Here is a 12,885-nt window from a genome sequence, read left to right on the forward strand (position 1 = left end):
TATAACATGAAATATACAGCAGAATGCGAGTAAAAGAGAGCAGGGGAAATATAATTCTCCCCCAAGGAGTTCAGTCATAAATTTAATTAACACTTTCTTTTTTTTTAAACAAGCGTCATCAGCATGGAAGCATGTCCTCTGGAATGGTGGCTGAAGCATGAAGGGGCATACAAATGTTTAGCATATCTGGCACGTAAATACCTTGCAATGCTGGCTACAAAAGTGCCATGCAAATGCCAGTTCTCACTTTCAGGTGATACTGTAAATAAGAAGAGGGCAGCATTATCTCCTGTAAATGTAATCAAACTTGTTTGTCGTAGCGATTGGATAAACAAGAAGTAGGAATGAGTGGACTTGTAAGCTCTGAAGTTTTACATTATTTTGTTTTTGAGTGCAGTTGTGTAACCAAAAAAATGTACATTTATAAGTTGCACTTTCACAACAAAGAAATTGCACTACAGTACTTGTATGAGGTGAACTGAAAAATACTATTTCTTTAGTTTATAAGTGCAAATATTTTTAATAAAAAGCAATATACACTTTGATTTCACAGCATAGAATACAATATATATGAAAATGTAGAAAAACATCCAAAATATTTAACAAATTTCAATTAGTATTCTTTCTTTAACAGAGCGATTAACACTGTGATTAGTTGCAATTAATTTGAGTTAATCGTGTGACTTAACTGCGATTAATCGACAGCCCTACTTGAAGTGTCATATTTCATATGTCTTATATAAAAAGAAAAATAAATAGTCTATGGGAAAAGCTGTATAGGGCCAAATATATTAGTCATTTAAGAAATGGAGTTAAGGAAGATTTCTGTAAGCACTATAAAATACATTTTACCTGGAACTGGAATGGGGTAATTTTAGAGATATTATGAATTACTAAATTTTGCTTGAGAAAATGTTCTTTGCTAAATCTGAAATAATTCCAAAGAATTATAAATTCTTAGACTGTGCAGAATTTTGTCTTGATTTTCAGTGTGCTTTGTGCAATTGTTTGTTATTTTTAAAGAAAAGTCCCTGCATTTTTGATCAATTTACCTGATTTTGGTGTTCTTAATTTAAAAGGGTAAGTAGAGCATTCACTGCATTTTATTTTTTAAATAAATACCTGCTTTCTTATATGGAAGTACAAAAGCCTCACACAATTATTAAATATTTATTTTCTTGGTATTAGATGTGCGAGAGCTTTCTTTTAAACAATTATTATATTTAAAAATTTCCTGTCTGAGGAATGCAGACAGCTAGATACACAAATTCCAGATGTAAATCAGCTTTAATTCCATCAAAGTTAACAAAGCTACGCCGATTTACAGCAGCTGAGCATCTGGCTCCTACTTCATACTATGTGCATACAATATAAGGAAAGACTAGGTCCAAATCTTCTAGCAGATTTGCTTTAAATTGAAAAGGGAAGAATGAACAATAATCACTTTGGGATCATTTGTATGAATTATATGTTTCCCATCATTTCCCTACAAGTACTGTACTGAGCAAAACACTGCTGCCTATTATTCCGTAAATAAAATATTTTCTCGTAGGAAGAGAAGGAAAAAACCTGAGCTCCTCAAAATTCATTTCATTTGATTATTTTTCTCTTTTCCCTCCCTCATATTCACCAATTTTGTTTCAATCTTTTGAAAATAATTTATAAAGGAAAATGATGGCGTAGATTTCAGGAAGCTGTAGCCTGATAAGTGAGTAACTAAAATCACTTGAACCTCAAAGTAAGGGGGCAAGGAACAATGGCTTACTGGGTATGTAAAAGGAAGAGAGAATGCCGAATGGCACAAATGATGGAACTACATGCTGGAAATGGAAAGTAAGAAAACCCAGACCAGAGCAAATATTACAACACACTGTCTAGTCTATCAAATAATAAATTGCCTCCTACAACTGGAAGTACAGGAGCAAAGAGAAGAAGGGTCTACAGAATGGAGCAGAGAATAACAAAGACTACAGTTAGATCAAGAGTACAACAAAAACTGGAGGGAAGACAGGTTAAATGAGCCTGGTGGGATGGAAGAGGGAACAGGATCATTAGAACAGATATTTCTCCTCTACATGGCTTTGGCTGTTCAGTTAAGATGGGTAAACTTATAGTTTTTAGGTGATTATTCCAACCAAATCAATCAACGAGATTTCTGGAGATTTAGATGTAAGTAGCAGCAGATGCAGTACACACCATCAACCCAACTGGGAAGAGATAATAGTGAAGAATGAGGTCTACTGCAGCCTCATTCTTTTGATTCACAGTCTGGTGATGTTGTTATCCAGATATTCTAATCAGTTTATACAGGATTCTTCACACTCTCTAGGCATGTTTTTGTTTGTTTGTTTTGAGAGAGAGAGCGCGCGATGATTTTTGCCATTAGCGCTCAAAGTCCCTGCCTGACTCCTGCTCCTTTTCTTGAATCCCATTCTTTTTCTCCCTCCCAATCTGCTTTTTAATCTTTTTATTCTTGCAAACGATAGGGGCCAGAACTGTCAGTATTTCTCTGTGTAAGCTCAAAAGCTTGCCTCTCTCACCAACTGAAGTATATATTCAAAAAAAGATATTACCGCATCCACCTTGTCTCTCTAATAATAATCTCTGGGATCAACATTGCTACAACACCACTGCATACAGCATTTCTCTTCTCAAACATCAGACTAGATTTGAAGAAGTTATCTGGATTCGCTACCCTCAAACAGTCGCTATTGTAGTTGCTCTTTGTCGCTAACCTCAAACAGCATTTTCAACAGCACCTTAAGAGTATGCAAGTTCTTTCTGCCAAGATATTTTCTGTGGATTAAAGAGACCAAAAGCCTGTCCACTGCCTTCATTGGGTGCATTTATGGTTCTCTTCTAGTTTGCCTTTGAATTTATGAGACTACACTCTCTTTCATTTTCTAACTAGGTCTGTATTTGATGCCTTACTTTCCAATGCATTTTATAACCTGTATAGTAGCTTATTCCTGTAGCTATTAGCGTAAAGATATACATCTCAGATTTTATTACTGCAAACACATTTTTTCATCTGTGATAAATTGGTTCCTGAAGTATTTAAATACCTATATTTATGTTTAGCATCGTACACATTAAGAAACAGAATAAATTACTCTTGTAAAACAACATATTTAATAATTTCAAGTTAGCACAACCAGATGGGGGGAAGAGGGCCCTTAGGAAATACTATCAGCAACAATCAGCCTTATTTGGCAAGAACAACTCTGAATGCAATTTATCTATGCGTTACCAATCTCACAATTCTTATTTGTTTTTAATTCTTTATACTACAAATAATAAAGTAAACCACAGAGAGATTTTTTTCCCTCATATAGTTTACACATTATGTGACATTCAACCCTGGACTAAAGCATTTACTCCAGGATTGATTTTTGCCTCATGTATGTTTATACATCAAGCAATCAACTCAAACATCACCCTGTTCTACATAAGAACATAAGAATATATGAGCGGCCATACTTGGTCAGACCAAAGGTCCAACTAGTGCAGTATCCTCTCTTCAGATGGTGGCCAATGCCAGGTGCCCCAGACAGAATGAACAGAACAGGTAATCATCAAGTGATCCATTCCCTGTCTCCCATTCCCAGATTCTGGCACACAGAGGCTACCATCCCTGCTCATCTTGGCTAATAGCCACTGATGGATCTATCCTCCCTGAATTTATCTTTCTTTTTTGAACCCTGTTATAGTCTTGGCCTTCACAAGATCCTCTGGCAAGGAGGTCTGTGGAAAGTGTGCCAGGTAGGATAACAAAGAAAACCTTTGCTCTCATAAGTATAAGACCTAACAAAAAGTTACAGGACCAGAACTAACTGGAATCTTTGAGGTAGCATAAGAGAAGCTTTCAAAAGTATGAAAAGGATTAAGAAACTTAAAACTTTCCTAAGGAAGATAAAAGTTGATGCTCCAGGGCATACACCAGCACCTAAGTGATGGAAGATAGGAAGAAATGTCTAGTCCATAACTGTCCATTATTGCATTACTTTCACCTTCCTCTGAAGCATCTGGACCACTGGACTGGAAGGTGTAACTGTTTGATGTTTCTAATAGAACAACTGTTCATACTGCATGTTCAGAATCATGTATGTCACGTGAACATATTAAATATATTACCAAGGAAGACAAGTACAGCCAAAAAACAAAAAAGAGAGAGAATGAGCTTAATACCTAGACTTTTGGAAGGTGGAAAGGGTAGATGCTCTAAGAGCTCCACACTTCACCTTCTTTCCTTCAAAGGTCCATCATCAGGTGAACCTATCTGCTATCTGAGGATGGATGACAAAGCCTGAAGGGAGAATCTGAGGCACAATATTAAGTGTTTTCTCTGCCTCCTGCCATCTGCACAAGGTAGCAGAGAACCAGTTTTGTGCCAAAGCATAGGTCCTTGCTCCAATTAAATTTTCTTTGGACGCTTAATGTGTGTGTCTGGAAAAAGAACCAGATTGAAAGGTACTTTGAGAACAGAGAAAGGGAACAGTAAGACAAACCAACAAGAGCAAACCTGTTGCTATTTTCCAGTTTTCACTATTTCTTAACTTGTTATATGTATCTCATATTCAGATTTATCTTATATGTATCTCAGATGTTTCGTTCTTTTCTGATATTTCACATAGGCACAGGCCCAAGTAATTTGCAGTAGACAATTAAAAAAAAAAAGGTTCCCCCACACTGCAAGTAGATGCACTAGTAAGAATCTACATGAGTGCTAGGAGCTGTGCTGATGAATCAATCTGCAGGATCAAGGCTTAAGTTTCTCCTTTCTTTAGATAGCTTTATTTTTCTCACCATCGTATTTGGAATCTTTCAAGTGCTTCAGTGAAAACCATAATGGAGCTGCACACAAATAACTTATTAACAAAACCTTTATAGAAAGAAAAAATATATATCTCCTCCCTAAACTACACTGGGTGACAAGTTACTAGACTAGTTACTAGATCTAAGATAGGAATAAATGCTTGCCATAACTCACTATTTTCCTGTAGCACTTCTTGAAATAATTCAGATAGTTAAGATCCAATGCCTCAAATCCCCATCCTCCCTCCACCCTAGCCCAAACATTCACATTTTCAGAATTTACAAATGACTGCAGCTTGACTTATAGTGCTTGTTATTCCTTCAAGTGCTATATGTGATAATTATAAGATTGAAAAAGAAGGATAATAATCTGTTATTGTAAATTAATAATAAGGACCTTTTTGTATCTGAACAGATGCAGGTTAATCTGAATCAACCACAATCAGTTTAGTGGAAGGGCAACAAATGGAAACTGCAGTCTAGTAGAAGCTCTAACCTTTAGTTTTCAGATTTGTCACACCTTATAATTAAATCTATTTTTAAAGTACTGAAAGTGTCAGCAATTCACTTGCTGTGCATCTTTCTATCAAAACAATGTAAAATTACAATATACTTTTCCATTCCAATTGACTGATGTCTAGAAACATAGAGCTGAATTCATCCCTGTTGTAACTAAAGTCACTGCAGTCACATCAAGGATAAATGTGGTTCAGATACAATAGTTAAGGTTCAAGTTGATTTGAAATGAAATATGAGACACACAGTTCGCAGGAACTACAAGTTTGTCAGCAAATATATTAAATAAATGATTTGATCTGAAGTATGGACAGTGCTTTCTTGTTTAAACTTTCACTGTCATACATATTTTGCATTAGCTGAGAAAAAGATATATGCAAAAATGGCAGCGCAGAATGCACCAACGAATGATAGTGAGTGGCACTCACACTACACCTTTATTTTTATCCTGTCTTTAAACTGGAACTGCCGGAATTATTAGTATTTGTATTATCCAGATGCATTGAGTTAAATAACACCATCCACTGCACAATTCAAGGGGGGAGGAATGGAAAGGGGTGGGGGGGGGGAAGAGAAGAGAGCAAATATTAAGATTAAAAAAAAAGGCATCAACAACACTGTCGGGACATGGCACCAACAAACACCGGAAGAGTGAGTACCCTTCTTCCAGTCCACCACAGTGTGAATGGCTCCAACAAATACTGCATGGCACGAATGGTATTTTTCGAGGTCTGTTGCTGAAAAGTGATGACCCTCGGTGACTCTGACTGCCATCACTGGGGGTCACAAGCTCTCAGCACTTCTTGGAACAGGACCCTGGGAACACATTGAGCAGTTCTAAAGACACTAAAGTTATCATCCTCACTGGCTTTTGCTAAGGCTTACACAACCGCAATTTCCAGTCTGACTTTTTCAAAAGGTATTTGAACCACTTAATCCAGTATTTAGACTCCTCTCTCTCCAAAACACCAAAAGGCCCATCCACAAGCCAAGAACGTAAAAGGAAAAGGGTTTAAGTGTTTGTGTGGGTAAAACAGGAAGTTTTAAACCATTTGGATGAACTTCTTAATACATAACAACTTGGCCCACAACCTTGGTTTCCTGGTTCAGTTCTCTATTTTTGACTAATCTACAATACTAAAGTGGAAATAAGGTAACTGTGGATTAAAATGTGGGATCGTTGAGAGGTACAATTTTTTCCCTAAAAAAAAAAAAACACGTACACAAAAAAAGAAACAATGTACAGCTTTTGACATGCCAGCAATTTTTTATTATAAAATACCTGCAATGGAACCAGCTAGATACGAAATATCAAGTGTATTTTGTGAGGATGGGAGGACTATCATCAAATGGTGATTCAAAAGGTAAAAGATTGGAAGTAATTATCTATTTTCCCTTTGTACTCAGCGTATTTCCCCATCCTGAAAGGCTTTGCACTGTAGCATTCCTTCCTGCACTGGCCTGATCCAAGTCCTATTGAAGTCAATTAAAATATTCCTCTTGACTTCAGTGGGAATTTGTTTGGGCCCTTGCTTGAAGCTGACTGGAACCCTTTTAAACCCACCAATGCCACTCCTAAATTGAACAGTGAGATGACTAGAAAAACACTCAGGTCATTAGAGAGCACCCCATGTAGGACACTGATCTGAATTGGAGCAATGTAATTCAAGGCAGGTCCCCTGCTCCTCTCAGACTTGGTGGTATTTACTTATTTTAAAAGATTAAAATAAGTGGGAAAACAGAAATTCAGATTCCAAAATTTAACCTCAACCCCATGGTGTCAGAAATGGGGACATGAAAAAGAATAAAAACATCCATTCAGTGATCAAATAATGATAATATAATAGTCTAATTATAGCAAAACTGCAATAGATACATCATATGAATAAATCAATGCTGTGTACTCATACAGACTAAGCAGAGTACAGAGATGGGCCTGAGTTATGAAGTTCAGGTCTGGATTTGAACTTAATTTGAATTTGGGAAATGAGGAATTGCAGGGAGGGGGATGGGTTCCAGGATTCCATTGTTTATACAGTAAATTAAGGACCAAATTGTAAAACCTCTCCCTCCCATTGATGATCAGGTACTCTCATAAATCATCCCATTGCCTACAATGGGAATAATTAGGTCACTAGCTGCTCACTGTTGCAAGCTGGGGGTTTACAATCTGGCCCAAGAATATAAAAGATGAAAGAAATATTACTATGATAGTTTGTTTGCTTGAAGTCTAACTAATCCCCACGGTGCAAACCAGTTAGCTTAGATGGTTGTTCCGGTCTTCTACATCAAAATAAAGTGTGATCAAGACTTACAATGTGCCTCATGGGAGTGTGCAAGAGAGTGGTCATGTGATTCTAATGTGCACATAAGGCTTGATTCTACACGATGCTGAGCACTCCAGCCCAGTCCACCAATGAAAGTTAATCATGTGTTTAAATGCAACAGGTGAACAGTCCCACTGGTGCACTTAAAGTTAAGTGCATGCAGTAGTTTCCCCAGGAATTGAAATTAGGGGGAGTGTTTGAATTTACAGGGGGGGTGTCAGGGCCAATGAGATATATAAAAGAGATATGAATAAAGTAATGTTTTGTTAGGATAATGCAAATTTAACATAAGGATAATGCAAGTTAAACATAACAGGTCTAGATTTCTAAAAAATATATATATTTTTTTAAAAAATGTATTTAATTTAAATTGACTTTTGAAAAGTAAGCCATCATGGGACAAGAGGGAAATCCTCTCATGGATCAGTAACTGGCTAAAATATGGGAAATAAAGAGTAAGAATAAATGATCAGTTTTCAGAATGGAGAGAGATAAATAATGGTATCCCAGAGGAGTCTGTACTGGGACCATTACTGTTCAACATACTCATAAATGATCTGGAAAAATGGGTAAACAGTGCGGTGACAAAATTTTCAGATGATACAAAACTATTCAAGATAGTTAAGTCCCAGGCAGACTGCGAAGAGTTACAAAGGGATCTCACAAAACTGGCTGACTGGGCAACAAAATGGCAGATGAAATTCAATGTTGATAAATGCAAAGTAATGCATACTGGAAAACAATCTCAACTATACATACAAAATGAAGGAGTCTGAATTATCTGTTACCACTCAAGAAAGAGATCTTGGAGTCATTGTGGATAGTTCTCTGAAAACATCCCCTCAGTGTGCAGCAGCAGCCAAAAAAGCAAACAGAATGTTGTGAATAATTAAGAAAGGGATAGATAATAAGACAGAAAATATCATATTGCCTCTAAATAAATCCATGGTATGTGTACACCTTGAATACTGTGTGCAGATCTGGTCACCCCATCCCGAAAGAGAGATATTGGAAATGGAAGAGGTACAGAGATGGGCAACTGAAATGATTATGGGTATGAAACAGGAGGAGAAATTAAAATGACTGGGAATTTTCAGCTTAGAAAAGAGACGACAAAGGGTGGATACGATAGAGGTCAATCAGCACAGGCTAAGTACAGTTTTACTGACCTTTCCTCATACAATAAGAACAACATTTCATTTCCCACACACCAGCCCTCGCATTCAAGTGATTTGTAACCCAAACGCAGCCAAAATCTATCACTTGGGCAACACAGCTCTGTTTGCTGGATACCTAGGTAGATTTAGGTGTGAATATAGACACAATCTGGTTCTGAAGCCTTTCTCCCCAGCCTTCAGCTCATCACTAGCTGTCAGGGAGAGCTCATTTACACTTTGCTTACAAATCATCATTTGAAATTATTAGGTTGGCCAACATCACCAAAATGAATGCACTGACATTATCATAAAAAACAGCTGTATAAGGAAGCTAGTCTGTGTTCATACTTAGGAAATCTATTGTACTTTTTCAGATATATGTATTTTATCATACACTGTATATGCTTTTAAAGTGTGTATTAATGTTTCAATTTCAATTCAAATTTCCAAACAGTCACTAAATTGACATGTTTCAGAGTAGCAGTGGTGATAGTCTGTATCCTCAAAAAGAACAGGAGTACTTGTGGCACCTTAGAGACTGACACATTTATTTGAGCATAAGCTTTTGTGGGCTACAGCCCACTTCATCGGATGCATAGAATGGCACATATAGTGAGGATATATATATACACACACACATACAGAGTACATGAAAAGGTGGGAGTTGCCAACTCTAAGAGGCAAATTAATTAAGATGAGCTATTCTCAGTAAGAGAAAAAAAAACTTTTGTAGTGATAATCAAGATGACCCATTTAAGATAGTTTGACAAGCAAGTGTGAAGATACTTAAAATGGAGAAATAGATTCAATGTGTGTAATGGCTCAGCCATTCCCGGTCTCTATTTAAGCCTAAATTGATTGTATCTATTTTGCATATTAATTCAAGTTCAGCTGTTTCTCATTGGAGTTTGTTTCTGAAGCTTTTCTGTTGCAACACTGCCACCCTTAAATCTGTTACTGAATGGCCAGAGAGGTTGAAGTGTTCTCCTACTGGTGTTTGAATGTTATAATTCTTGATGTCTGATTTGCGTCCCATGTATTCTTTTGCATAGAGACTGTCCGATTTGGCCAATGTACATGGCAGAGGGGCATTGCTGGCACACGATGGCATATATCACATTGGTAGATGTGCAGGTGAACGAGCCCCTGATGGCATGGTTGATGTGATTAGGTTCTATGATGGTGTCACTTGTATAGATATGTGGACAGAGTTGGCATCGGGCTTTGTTGCAAGGATAGGTTCCTGGGTTAGTGTTTTTGTTATGTGGTGTGTGGTTGCTGGTGAGCATTTGCTTAAGGTTGGGGGGGCTGTCTGTAAGTGAGGACACGTCTGTCTCCCAGGATCTGTGAGAGTGAAGGATCATCTTTCAGGATAGGTTGTAAATCTTTGATGATTCGCTGGAGAGGTTTTAGTTGGGGCCTGAAGGTAATGGCTAGTGGCGTTCTGTTATTTTCTGTGTTGGGCCTGTCTTGTATTAGGTGACTTCTGGGTACTCTTCTGGCTCTGTCAATCTGTTTTTTCACTTCAGCAGGTGAGTATTGTAGTTTTAAGAATGCTTGATAGAGATCTTATAGGCATTTGTCTCTGTCTGAGGAATTGGAGCAAATGCAGTTGTATCTTAGAGCTTGGCTGAAGACAGTGGATCGTGTGGTGTGTCCTGGATGGACGCTAGAGGCATGTCGGTAAGTACAGTGATCAGTAGGTTTCCGGTATAGGGTGGTGTTTATGTGACCATCACTTATCAGCACAGTAGTGTCAAGGAAATGGATCGTTTGTGTGGATTGGTCTAGGCTGAGGTTGATGGTGGGATGGAAATTGTTGAAATCATGGTGGAATTCCTCAAGGGTCTCTCTTCCTTGGGTCCAGAGGATGAAGATGTCATCAGTGTAGACTAGGGGCATTAGGAGATAAGAGCTAAGGAAGCGTTGTTCTAAGTCAGCCATAAAAATGTTGGTATACTATGGGCCATGCAGGTACCCATAGCAGTGCTGCTGACCTGAAGGTATATATTGTCCCCAAATGTGAAATAGTTGTGAGTGAGGACAAAGTCGCAAAGTTCAGCCACCAGGTTTGTCATGTAATTAGTTCACAAAACTGGGGGGGGGGGGTGTTGGGGAAATTCAGGGGCGGGGTAGGGAAATCACTGAGTGCATACTTATGTGTTTAGTTTCATCCAGACCAGAGTGCTCAGCATTCCCTGTGCAGGGGACAAGACATAGTGTAGGCTTTGTGCTCGCCTGAGTTTAGAGGCTGCTTCTTGCTAGTGCCCCTCAGGACTGTCATGGCTTTGCCCCTTTCTGCACTGGAGTTGGCTGGCCATTAACAGAAGAGTATGCTGAACCCCTCAGTAGGGGAGCATGGCATGCTTAATCCTCTGCAGACTGCGTTCCCCTGAATCTCTCTCTGGGAGGAAGTGGCTGTTCACTAGCCCCAGTATGTGCCTTTCTATGATACAGGCCTGATTTGGCATATTACCCACAGAACGAAACATTGAAAATAACAGTTCCAATTGCTTTTAAAAAACTGGATGTCACAGGTGGATTAAATGCTGGATTCCAATCTGAGAATCATAGGCACATATCAGTGCAAGTCCAGGGAATGGCATTGCCCCAACATCCCCACTGATGTCAACTGGACATTGTTATGTAGACAGTGGTATCTGGATGAGGACAGGATGCTCTCTCATTGTGCATATATGTATAAGCACAAAGTTTAGATATGCACGAATGCATGCCTGTGTATCTCAAATTAGAATCAAGCCCTAAAGAGTCTGCCCTTCTATATATGTAGACTCCTTAGGGCTGAAGAATGTACCTTAATAACTCCTGCCAATCCATATTAGAGGTCAAAATGGTAACCAACCCACAGAACCCCGAGTAAGCAGACACCTACCCATTCCCATTAAAATGGAAGAATTATGACATTTCTCACATTTTTAGCTTGCATATTCCAGCTCCAGAGATTCCTGGATTTGAGATATTTATAGTTTTCTTTTTTAACTCAATTGGATTTAATAGAGCCTATAAGTTACTTATCACTGAGTAATATTTATGTTATTATTTCTACCAGCAATAACAAGTCCCCCAGATTTTATTACATTGTATGGGAATTCTAATTTGTTCTTGTCTCATGAACCGTTGATTGATACTTTAGATTTGCATTTTGCCAGCCTGGCTTCCCCATCCACCCTCTAGCAGCAAAAGAAATGCAAATTTTGTGCTCTCAGAATAAGAACAAACCTGACATCTTTTGAAGGTTTGTTGTGGTGGTGGTTTTTTGTTTATTTGTTTAAAGGTATTTAGACTTGGGCTTTATGAAGTGAATTTTAACATCTGAACAACAACAAAAATCCCAAACAAAACCCAATAATAAATGCTGTGGGAAACATTCAGTGTGTTATCTTTATGTGAATATAAATACTGACACACTGTGAGCTTTGCTGATATTTTTTACTGGGCCATTACAGTAGGTGACAAAGCAGAAGACACATAAATGTAACAGGAATAGGGAAGAAATTCATAAACCTTTGTATACAGAGATTCCATCCGCCTCCCATTTAGTTATAGTGAAACAATGCAATTTATAGTTACTGTTAATAGATAAGGCTATTTTAACCAAATACTATTTGTTAGATGCAAAGAAGAGACTGAAAAGTGAACAAAGGAATCAGCAGTCAAACTTGCTGCTGTATATATATATGATTGGGGCCTCTTGGTGTTAACACAAAATAAATAATAGTTGTGACAGGACAAGATACATGTCCTCCCCACCCTTCCCCCTCCCAAGGGAATGATAGGTAAATTGACATCTTGAATTGATATTATTCTGGCCAAAAGAACAACATAATTCTGCAGTAGAGTTACACCACATATCATGTAAGAAAGGTCATGTTGTAATAGGCCAACAGTTGACAGACTTTAAATCTAGCCTCACTGTTCTTTACTATTGTCAGTGGTTTCTGACTGCAAAATGCGGTGAGGTGTCTTTTGAGCAGCTTACTTTGCACTAAAAAGCTAATGGAATAGATCACTATGGGGGGAAAAAATGAACAGCCTTTCAGTTGTTATCA

General features: G+C 38.0%; 1 protein-coding gene across 3 annotated transcripts in view; it reads right to left on the minus strand.

The window, feature by feature from the left end:
• Positions 1 to 12,885, minus strand: part of GRID1 (glutamate ionotropic receptor delta type subunit 1) — an 870,609-nt gene that overhangs the window by 190,861 nt on the left and 666,863 nt on the right. The window lies entirely within an intron of this gene.

Source organism: Gopherus evgoodei, chromosome 7 (assembly GCF_007399415.2).
Source record: "Gopherus evgoodei ecotype Sinaloan lineage chromosome 7, rGopEvg1_v1.p, whole genome shotgun sequence".
In the NCBI taxonomy this organism is placed as follows: Eukaryota; Metazoa; Chordata; order Testudines; family Testudinidae; genus Gopherus; species Gopherus evgoodei.